A 10,910-nucleotide genomic window follows, 5' to 3' on the forward strand; every position below is an offset into this window, starting at 1 on the left:
CTGTAGCTCCATGAAGTTCAAACAGCAAAATGGCAAACTGGTAGAAATCAAATTGGGTCTGAAAAGCTGTATACTGTCAACTTTTAGCTACAAGGGACACTTCCCAGTACCTAAAACACAGATCTAATGTGCTGGTATACTAACCCTGTCCAATCCTTTCCACCAGCTCTTCTGTACATGATATAGGATAGGGAACAAATTTTGACATTGAATTTAAACTTCGAAAAACTATACAGAATCTGATGCCCCTATCCTTCTTAGGCACTAATATAACTGGACCACTCCATTTACTATTTACATAACATCTAACTCCAGCATTACTAGTATTTCTTCCTTGAGAGATTAAACCATCTTCTGTGGAAGTCAATTGTAGTGGCCATGAGGTTGTTGCCCAACATGCCCTAAATCTTTTTTGTAATTTGATGCTTCACTACTCTAGGCCTTTCCATTGTTCTTTTAAACAACCCTTTTGGGAAAATAGTTTGAAGATAAAATGCTTGTTTGTTATTAGATGACTAAAATGTAAATGATTATGTCTTTCAATCCTTAGATATCATGTGAATCCTTTTTCTGAAATATCCATATAAAAATTTGCCAGAAAATGCCACTTCCCAAGTAAGTTAAAATGATACACCTGTTTTTTTTCCTTTTTTTACCTGGTGTTTCTATAACAGCTTATTCGCATGTAAAGACAGTAACAATAGGACTTGTTCTCCAGGTTAAAGTGTATGTTCTCTGGCTGTTTGACCCTACAAAGTATTTTGATCTTGTTGGGACCAAGTCATGAGGTGATGGACTCATGTAGATAGCTGTTCAAATTTGCTTCTAATCTGCAAAATGTAACTGACTACACCATTTTGATCCATCTACCATGACTCTCCAAGGACATCTAGAGCAGAGGTTCACAACCTTTTTCATGCCAAGGCCCCTCCTAAGAGACTTTCCTTAGGTTGAGGACCCCGTACCTATCACCACCAAAAAAAATGACATATTCCACATGTCTATAATAAACTGCTATACTTCTACTGTTAAGTGCATGTGACAAAACAATACAAAACAATGCACTTTTACTATGAAAAAAATAGACTGCTCATCTATACATATTAATAAAAGGCAAAGCCCTCACTGACTCACTGACTGACTGACTGACTGACTGATTGACTGACTGACTGACTGACTCACTCATCACTAATTCTCGAACTTCCCGTGTAGGTGGAAGGCTGAAATTTGGCAGGCTCATTCCTTACAGCTTACTTACAAAAGTTAGGCAGGTTTCATTTCGAAATTCTACGCGTAATGGTCATAACTGGAACATATTTTTTGTCCATACACTGTAATGGAGGAGGCGGAGTCACGTATCGTGTCATCACGCCTCCTACGTAATCACGTGAACTAAAAACAAGGAAGAGATTTACAGCACGAGTCAAACGCGGGAACGAAGGTAAATGACGTTAATTTTTGACTGTCTTTTAATACTGTGTAAGCATACATATTAACACATGTGCAATTAAACGTGTGCATTTACGGGGTGATTTCTCAGGCTTAAAAGCTCGCCTTTTACTAAAAAGGTAAATGCAAAACTATTTTCAATCAGTTTAATGAAACGCTCCCGTTAAGGATTGCAATAACATATTCGCGAGATAAAAGAACGAAGTAGGGGGAAATGACGGAAGAGCCGCAAACAGCGAAGAGCAAAAAATTAATTAAACAATTGAGAAGGGAGCGAGTGAAGCATACAAGCATGTTCATAAGGGAAACAAAGCACGGTGTAAAACATAAGTTTAAATTAAGTTTATAGAAACGCTCCCGCTGTGGATTGCAATAACATATTCGCGAGATAAAAGTTTAATGAGAAGACACGAGGTATAAACGAACCACACGCCGTGGCGCAACGTTAGGGGCAACAGTTTCAACCATTCTATGATCTGCTTCTCGCAACTGAAAGACGGCACATGGCGGATGTTAGCCGACTTGCTGACCGCAACATTAGGGGCTTCAACTCTGGCGCTGACGCCACATCTCAGTGCCAACACTTTGCAGACTCTACTTAAAAGACACGCCCTCCTCACTGGACAGTTAAAAAGACCAATCAAACTAACGATGACATCAAGTATTACCCAATCAAAAGTAGGAAAGGAGGCATCTTCATAAAATGCGTGTGGGATGATTTGCATGAGACGCTGATAAAAAAAATACGGGACAAATCCCGTCCAGTATTGATTCAAAACGGGACGCGCAATTTCATTCTCAAATGCGGCACGATTCCGTATTTTAAAGGACGGTGGCAACCCTACAGTGCCAGGTAACCACCCATACAATCAGATTGTGATTCAGACTAGGAATGCAATGAATGTAATTACCCCGATCTACATACAAGGCGAAAGTCTTGCAACATTCAAAGATGATGGTTTGGGATAAGTACACCATACAACATAAAAGAGCTTATGAAGCCTTGAACCGAAAAAAGCAACATCTCAGAGATCGTAAAAAAAAAATAGGAGGTAATGTCGTTTTACTCGCTGTAGATTTTAGTCAAACATTACCAGTTATTCCACGAGGGAGACCAGCAGATGAACTCAACGCGTGTTTAAAATCCATGCTTCTCCCACGCTCGGTTATATGTCGCGTGTTCTCGGGTAGGTACACCAAAAAATGTATACATTTAAGCATGTAATGGGCAAACAAAAAATGAGGTATACCCGAAGGCACTGCAGTAGTACTTAATCTAACTTTACTTCTTAAATGTTAATGTTTTACTGTTTAATAATTTATACGCTTCTTATATGTTGTTCAAATTCTTTTATCAAAATACCAGTGACAGCGCAATGCACGATAACATGGAGTGAATACACCATACGCATCCGCCCACAGCCGCCCTGGTGTGCGCAGATAGGAGTTGATTCTACAATAAAATAAAATAAAGATAAAAAGAATAATACAATCATCACCCATAAAGCGGATAGCAGACGTGACGTACTATATGTGTACCAGATTTCAAGTCAATAGGTGAAACGGTTTGCGAGCTACAGGTGATTTAAAATCCTGGACAGACACACAAATTGCCACGGTAGCAAATTACAGAAGAAGATTTTACTGTTTAATAATTTATATTTATATGAAATGTGCTTCTTATATATTACTTCATATTCTCATATAATAATGATGTTAATGTTCATATTGATTTCTATGTTATTGAAACTGCATGTATGTGTGTATTTGTATGTGTATATATATATATATATATATATATATATATATATATATATATATATATATATATATATATATATACTAGCAAAATACCCGCGACTCGCAGCAGAGAAGTAGTGTGTTAAAGAGGTTATGAAAAAAAAAGGAAACATTTTAAAAATAACGTAACATGATTGTCAATGTAATTGTGTTGTCATTGTTATAAGTGTTGCTGTCTTTTATATATATATATATATATATATATATATATATATATATATATATATATATATATATATATTATATATATAATATACACACACACATAAACATTTATATACATATACATATATATACATATCTACATATATACATATCTACATATATATACACACATACATAAACACACACATAAGACTTATTGACTGAAACGGGTTTTCACGAAAAAAGTTAGGGCTTTGCTACAGGATACACCCTCCACAAGTTAACCAAGTAAAAATAAAATATATATTTCTGTTTTATTTAAACCTTTTAAGTTCATATGCATAGCCCCATTTGGCTGTTTAATTTTTTTTTTCTTTCTTCAGTAATATTTAATCTCCTTAAAGAAAAAGAACATATCCATTTTACTTTTTTTGTATCTCTGTAGTAATATTTTAGTGTAAAAGAATAACCAGTATTTAAACCTTTTATGTTACTTTATACATTTATTTTACACAATGTTGAAAAATTAATAAGAAAGCTACATATTTTGGCAGCTGCTGCTTTCATTTTCAATGAAATGAAAAAAGCTCTCCAAGAGAAAACGTCAATGAAGAAGAAACAGTTTGCACTATCTAAAAAGGAGAAACCCTCATTTATAAAAGTTTGCTGCAGATGACTTAACTGAAAATAAATGAATAGTTCCTATGTGTATAATACATATTTATCTATTTAACTTATACCTTTATTCCACCAACTTACAGCATCTGAAGTACAATTTGTTACATTACTTTTGTTTTTTGCAGCACAGGCAGGTGAAGTGACTTCCTCAGGGTCACACAGTGGTGTCAGTACCAGGATTTGAACTGACAAGCTCCGGGTTTGCTGAAATATTACTGAAGAAAGAAAAAAAACGAAAATGGGCAAATAGGGCTATGCATACAAATGTCCATCCATCCATTATCCAACCTGCCATATCCTAAATACAGGAGCCAATAAGTAGATATGTATATATACAGTATATATATATATATATATATATATATATATATATATATATATATATATATATATATATATGTGAATGTATGTATGTATATATCTATGTCTATATATATATATATATGTAGATATGTAAATTTGTATATGTATATATATGTTTATGTGGATGTGTATATACGTATGTATATGTAGATATGTGTATATGTAGATATGTATATATATATGTATATGTATATATATGTTTATGTGTGTGTGTGTGCATATTATATATATAAAAGACAGCAACACTCATAACAATGACAACACAATTACATTGACAATCATGTTACGTTATTTTTAAAATGTTTCCTTTTCTTTTTCATAACCTCTTTAACACACTACTTCTCCGCTGCGAAGCGCGGGTATTTTGCTATTTATCTCTTTATATAAAGGAGAGTTGGGATCCGAGAGACTGTGTTTGTGTGTTTGTGGAGGGATGGAGAGTTAAGGCAGGTGTTGGAGTCACGTGATCATCTCCCCTCCCATTCACCTCATTTCATTCAATTCATTTCGCTCGAGCTGAGCTCCGCAGTTGGCGCGGTCTTGCTGTTCTTGATTTGCTTTTCACATGGCCAAGTATACGTTGCATGCTCAAGAGTAAGCTCAGCGCAGAACTTGGTCATATTACAACCGGAGGGGCGAACTGACAACATGGTATACAAAGAGATCCTTAACAAATAATTATTGGTATAATTTCCCTCAGTTTATTATATAAAATTTTAAAGCAGTACTTCGCCGCTGCGAAGCGCGGTTATTTTGCTCTATATATATGTGTGTGAATGTATGTATGTATATATGTATGTCTATATTTATATCTATATCTATATCTATATATATAGATATATATATATATATATATATATATATATATATATATATATATATATATATGTGTGTAGATATGTAAATTTGTATATGTGTATGTATATATATATATATATATATATATATATATATATATGTATATATATATATATGTATATATATATATATATATATATATATATATATATATATATATATATATAATGTATATATATATGTATATATGTATATGTGTATATGTATATATATGTATATGTAGATATGTGTATATGTAGATATGTATATATATATACAGTGGAACCTCGAGATACGATCACCTCTGTATACGAGAAATTCAAAATACGAGGAAAGTATGAGCGAAAATTTCTGATCTAAATGCGAGCATTGGCTCGCGTAACGAGCCAGGCTGTGGGTATAGCTCTCAGCTTAGCGAGGGGGCGTGGTAGCAGTTGCGAGCCGCGATCTGCGGTGTCTGCGTTTCTCACTTAAGTGCACAGGTGGGAAACTGCCCACATCCATGATTGTTCCTGTGGCTGATGGGCTGCAGCTGCCATGTCCTCCCCGCATATATAGAGAAGCGCGAGCCGGTTAAGGGGGAGAAGAAGAGAGAGAGAGAGAGAGAGAGAGAGAGAGAGAGAGAGAGAGAGAGAGAGAGAGAGAGAGAGAGAGAGAGAGAGAGAGAGAGCATGCAGGAGGGCGGACGGGCAGGCAGGCAGGAGAGCAGGCTCGCGTATAGCTGAACAGTGAGCTGAACAGACGAGCCAAACAGCTGAAGCAGGACGGTGTAGAGAAGGTCAGCTGCATTAAGAGTGTCTCGCCTGTTGCAGAGCCCGCAGGTGAGACGCTAACAGAGAAGAAGCACCGGGGATTGTCGTCTGTTTTTTAAAGACTGCATCCTTTTGACGTTTTAACCTCGTGTTAAAGGATTGTTATTCTTGTGTATTTTAAACCTCCACTTCACAACTGTTTTAAGGATTATTTATTTAAACATTTATTGAATGCTCTACTGCACTTTGGACACCTGTTTTGATTCTTTTAATAATCAGTTATATTATTTACCAGTGTTATTTATTAAAGGTAGACTACAGTATATATAATTTATCAGTGTTATTTGTTAGGAAAATTGATTTTTATGTTAATATATTTGGGGTGCGGAACGGATTAACTGGATTTCCATTATTTTCAATGGGGAAGTTTGTTCTAGATACGAGAAATTCGCTATACAAGCTCAGTGCTGGAACGAATTAAACTCGTATCTAGAGGTTCCACTGTATATATATGGTTACATAACCTCTTTAACACACTACTTCTCCGCTGCAAAGCGCGGGTATTTTGCTGTATATATATATAAAAGACAGCAACACTTATAACAATGACAACACAATTACATTGACAATCATGTTACGTTATTTTTAAAATGTTTCCTTTTTTTTTCATAACCTCTTTAACACACTACTTCTCCGCTGCGAAGCGCGGGTATTTTGCTAGTAATAAATAAATAATTTAAACTCACCCTAGCCCTAATGAGACTTTTGGGTTTAGGTGTTCTTACACAGTTTGTCCACTCTGGATTACAGTTGGTTTAGTGACAATCTAAAAATCTTTTTACACATTTAGATGTAGTGTGTTTTTCGTTATCAGCACTTTCAATGCAGAAAAAACTGCCTCGCACAGGTACTGTATGTTGCTGCAAATGGTAAGAGGAATCGGATGACTTTTTCACTGAAAAATAGGTATTCATTTCTGAGATTGCTCCAAAATTCTGACAGTGGAATGAAAGATAATTGCATGTTCAAATTTCAAAAAGTCTTTGTCTATTTCAATTAATACTTCTTGTGACCTCAAATGAAGACAATCCTCTCCGCTTCTGGACTCAAATTGGATTTTTCATCCAGTTTAAATGATGATTATCCAGATTATCTAGGAAACAGTTGTTAAAATATTCCGTCAGGTGTGTCAGATGTGACAATATTATAGGCAGGACTATGTCTGCAAGTGCATTGGGTGCTCCTAGCTCCTAGTTAAGGAGCGGGAACATTACAGTATTTCTTTTGTTTAGCTTTTTCTCCCAAAGTCTGATTTTTTGTATTAATGCACAAACTTTGTCTTGCAAATTAAATATGCTGTGATCGCAGCTCTGCATGCTCTGATTTAAGGTATTTAAAAGTTGAAATACACAAGCCTCAGAACCCACAACTGGTTGTCAAAACAGCAGTTCTCAGACGAGAGAAATTCATGCAGCTCTTCGAAGAGACTTGTTGTGAAACTGCCCCATGAGACAGCCACTGGACGTCAGAATGCAGCAGAAGGCTTTCAAAACTGGTGCCCATGTCACTGCACAGTTTGGCAAACAGCCTGTGTTTAAGGGGACATGCTTTGATACTATTTACAACTTTAACAATGTCTTGAAGAACTTGTTGCAATTTGTCCTCCAACCTTTTAGCGACAAGTGCTTCTCTGTGAAGCATGCAGTGTGTACCCATGGCACCTGGAGCTCTGGCCTTTATTAACGTGACAATTCCACTATGCTAGCCTGTCATGGCAGTGGTGCCATCAGTACAGACACCCAAGAAATAAGACCAGTCAATTAAATTTGCCTGCATGAATGACTTGATCTGTTGTCTTCCCCCAAATTTCTTTGCAGAATAAAAGCTCCTTAACAAACTTTCCATCTCCAATAAATCTGACATAGACATTAAGCAATTCTGCATTTTCTACATCTGTGCTTTCATCCAACTAAAACACAAATCAGTGGTTGTTTTTACCTATTCCAATAATAAATCTGTTACATCCTCAGCCATGTACAGATATCCGACACACACAGTGTTGTAAACAAAGGGAAAGTGTCAATTTTATGGGCAGCTTCCTCACCAAGCAATTCCCAAACTATGTCCTTGGTCACCGGTAATATCAGATCTTTTCCAACCATGGTAGCTTTCTTTGAACAGGCAATGCTATACGACGCCAAAAAAGATGCCTTCAGTGCGATCTCTGAAATTGTTACTTACTCTGTGAAAGTGCTCACTTGTTTCATAAACAGTGCTGCTTTCCTTTTGGAAAAAAATCAACATTTTTCCCAACATCAGCTGGATGCTTTTGTTCTAGATGTCTTTTTAGTTTAGATGTTTAGTTTAGACATTTGTTTGACAGAATTACCTGACAAAGAACTTATTTGGGGCAATCAAGTCTGTCTTTTTTCTAAGCCAGCACAAAGCCAAACTCTATAAATAAAGCTTCAGACTTTCAATATTTAAAATTTTGCTTTAGAATATGACTCATTTGATGAATTTAAAGCAGAATTTAAAGATTGGTTTTCTTCAGAATATTTCCTTTTTAAAAAATGATCTATCATTAATGTACAGTATAAATAGTTATAATAATAATAATAATAATAATACATTTTAATTAATAGGTGCCTGTCTTAGCACTCAAGGTTACCTTACAATGAATTAAACAACAGTAATAAAGATAAAAACAAATAGGACAATAAAATCAAATAGCAATAAAGGTACAGAAGTAGTAACAAACATAAAAGGTAACTGGCTATAACAGTGATAAACTCAAAATTTGAATGCCAGTTTGAAAAGATAGAGGGCAGTTTTAAATTCTGTTATTGAGTCTAGCTGATGGATAAGAGAGGGAAGAGAATTCCAGAGCTGAGGAGCACTATGAGAGAATGCTCGAGCTCCCATAGAATAGTGTGGCACAGAAGGCAGAGCTGCAGATGAGGATCTGAAGGAGCAAGAGGGAGTGTAAGTCTGTAGGAGATGTAAGGTTGGGAGGAGCAAGACTGTGGAGAGCTTTAAATGTTAAGAGCAGCATTTTGCTTTTGCATTCGGTAGTAAACAGGGAGCCAATGAAGCTGGGAGAGAATAGGTGTAATATGTTCAATGGATTTAGAAGAGGTAATTAATAATAATAATAATAATACATTTTACTGCGGTGGGTTGGCGCTCTGCCTGGGATTGGTTCCCTGCCTTGTGCCCTGTGTTGGCTGGGATTGGCTCCAGCAGACCCCAGTGACCCTGTGTTCGGATTCAGCGGGTTGGAAAATGGATGGATGGATAATACATTTTATTTATATAGCGCCTTTCCCATGCAGCAGAATTTTGTATAAGTTTTAAGCAATGGATAAGTGTTTAGGGATGCCAAATAGAATAGTACAGGGTGGTTCACAATAAAGTGGCCCTCCTCCACTGAGATGACTGCATTACGTGGTAAAGAGAAAAATTATCAAATTTGGTACTCACATTTACAGAAGATCCAGAACGTGATCTCCTTGTTCGGCAATACATCTCTGTGTCCGTTTTAGCATGTTCATGTACACTCTTTTCAACATCATGAGATTGATTCTCTTTTTCGTGGGCCACCCTGTATTACATTAATCTATACATGAAGTGACTAAGGCATTAACCATTACTTCATTACTGTGTTGTGTAAGAACAGGACGAAGTCTAGAAATGTTTCGGAGATGGAAGAAAGCATTCTGAGAAATATTATTAATATGGGAAGAAAAGAAAGGGTACTGTCTAGAATGATGACCAGGCTCTTAACCTGGGAAGAGATGTTTGTGATAGTGGTGTTAATTAAAATGGAAGAATGGTTAACCTTAGTGAGTGTTGTTTTTGAACCAATGAGAAGCACCTCAGTTTTATTGCCATTTAATTGAAGAAAATAATGAATCATCCATGACTTTATGTCTTGGAGACATGCCATGAGAGTATTTGGAGGGAAAACAGAAGTGTGTTTAGTGGATACACAAAGCTGTGTGTCACCAGAATAACAATGAAATTTAATACCATGGTGTCGAAAGATATTGCCTACTGGAAATATGTAGATTAGAAAAAGAAGCAGCTCCAAAACAGAGCACTGCGGAAATCCCTGAGTAACGACTGCATTCTCTGACTTAAAGCCCTTTGCTTGAAGAAACTACCTCCTATCAGTTAGGCAGAGACAAAAACCATTGCTGGACAAGGCAACGGACACCAAAACTAGCTAGATGTTTCAAAAGTATCTGATGGGATGTGGTGTCAAATGCAGAGCTGAGATCAAAAAGTACAAGAACTGGTAAAGCCCCATGTCAGCTGTCCGGAGTAGATCATTTGTGATTTTGGTCAGGGCAGTTTCTGTGCTGTGTTTAGGATGAAAGCCAGATTGAAACTGTTTAAAAAGGTTATTTTTTGAAAGAGGCACTGATGTTGGGAGGCAACTATCTTTTCTACAATTTTTGATATATGAATGGCACATTTGAGACAGGCCAATAATTATTAGGGTGTAAGCCAGTTTTTTTCAGAATTGGAGTAATTGATTTAATCAGTGGGGGACCATGTCGACAGTAAGGGAAGAGTTAATTATAGTAGTTATCATGGGAGAGATATATGATAAACAGGACTTGACAAAGCTTGTAGGTAATGGATCCAACTAGCAAAAGGAAGAATTACAGTTACACAGTTATAAGCTCCAAGATACCATTTTCAGCTGATAAACTGAACTCTGAGAGTAAGGTGATTGGTAAGAGGATATAGGTGATTGTGGAAAGAGATAGAAGAAGCAAGCTCAGTTTTTGAGTATGTTTTATCATTCAACACACTATTTCTAGCTTCCTGTGAACTTTTTTAATGTCACAATGCAACATGTGTATGACTACAGTAGCC

Source organism: Erpetoichthys calabaricus, chromosome 14 (genome assembly GCF_900747795.2).
Source record: "Erpetoichthys calabaricus chromosome 14, fErpCal1.3, whole genome shotgun sequence".
Taxonomy (NCBI): Eukaryota; Metazoa; Chordata; class Cladistia; order Polypteriformes; family Polypteridae; genus Erpetoichthys; species Erpetoichthys calabaricus.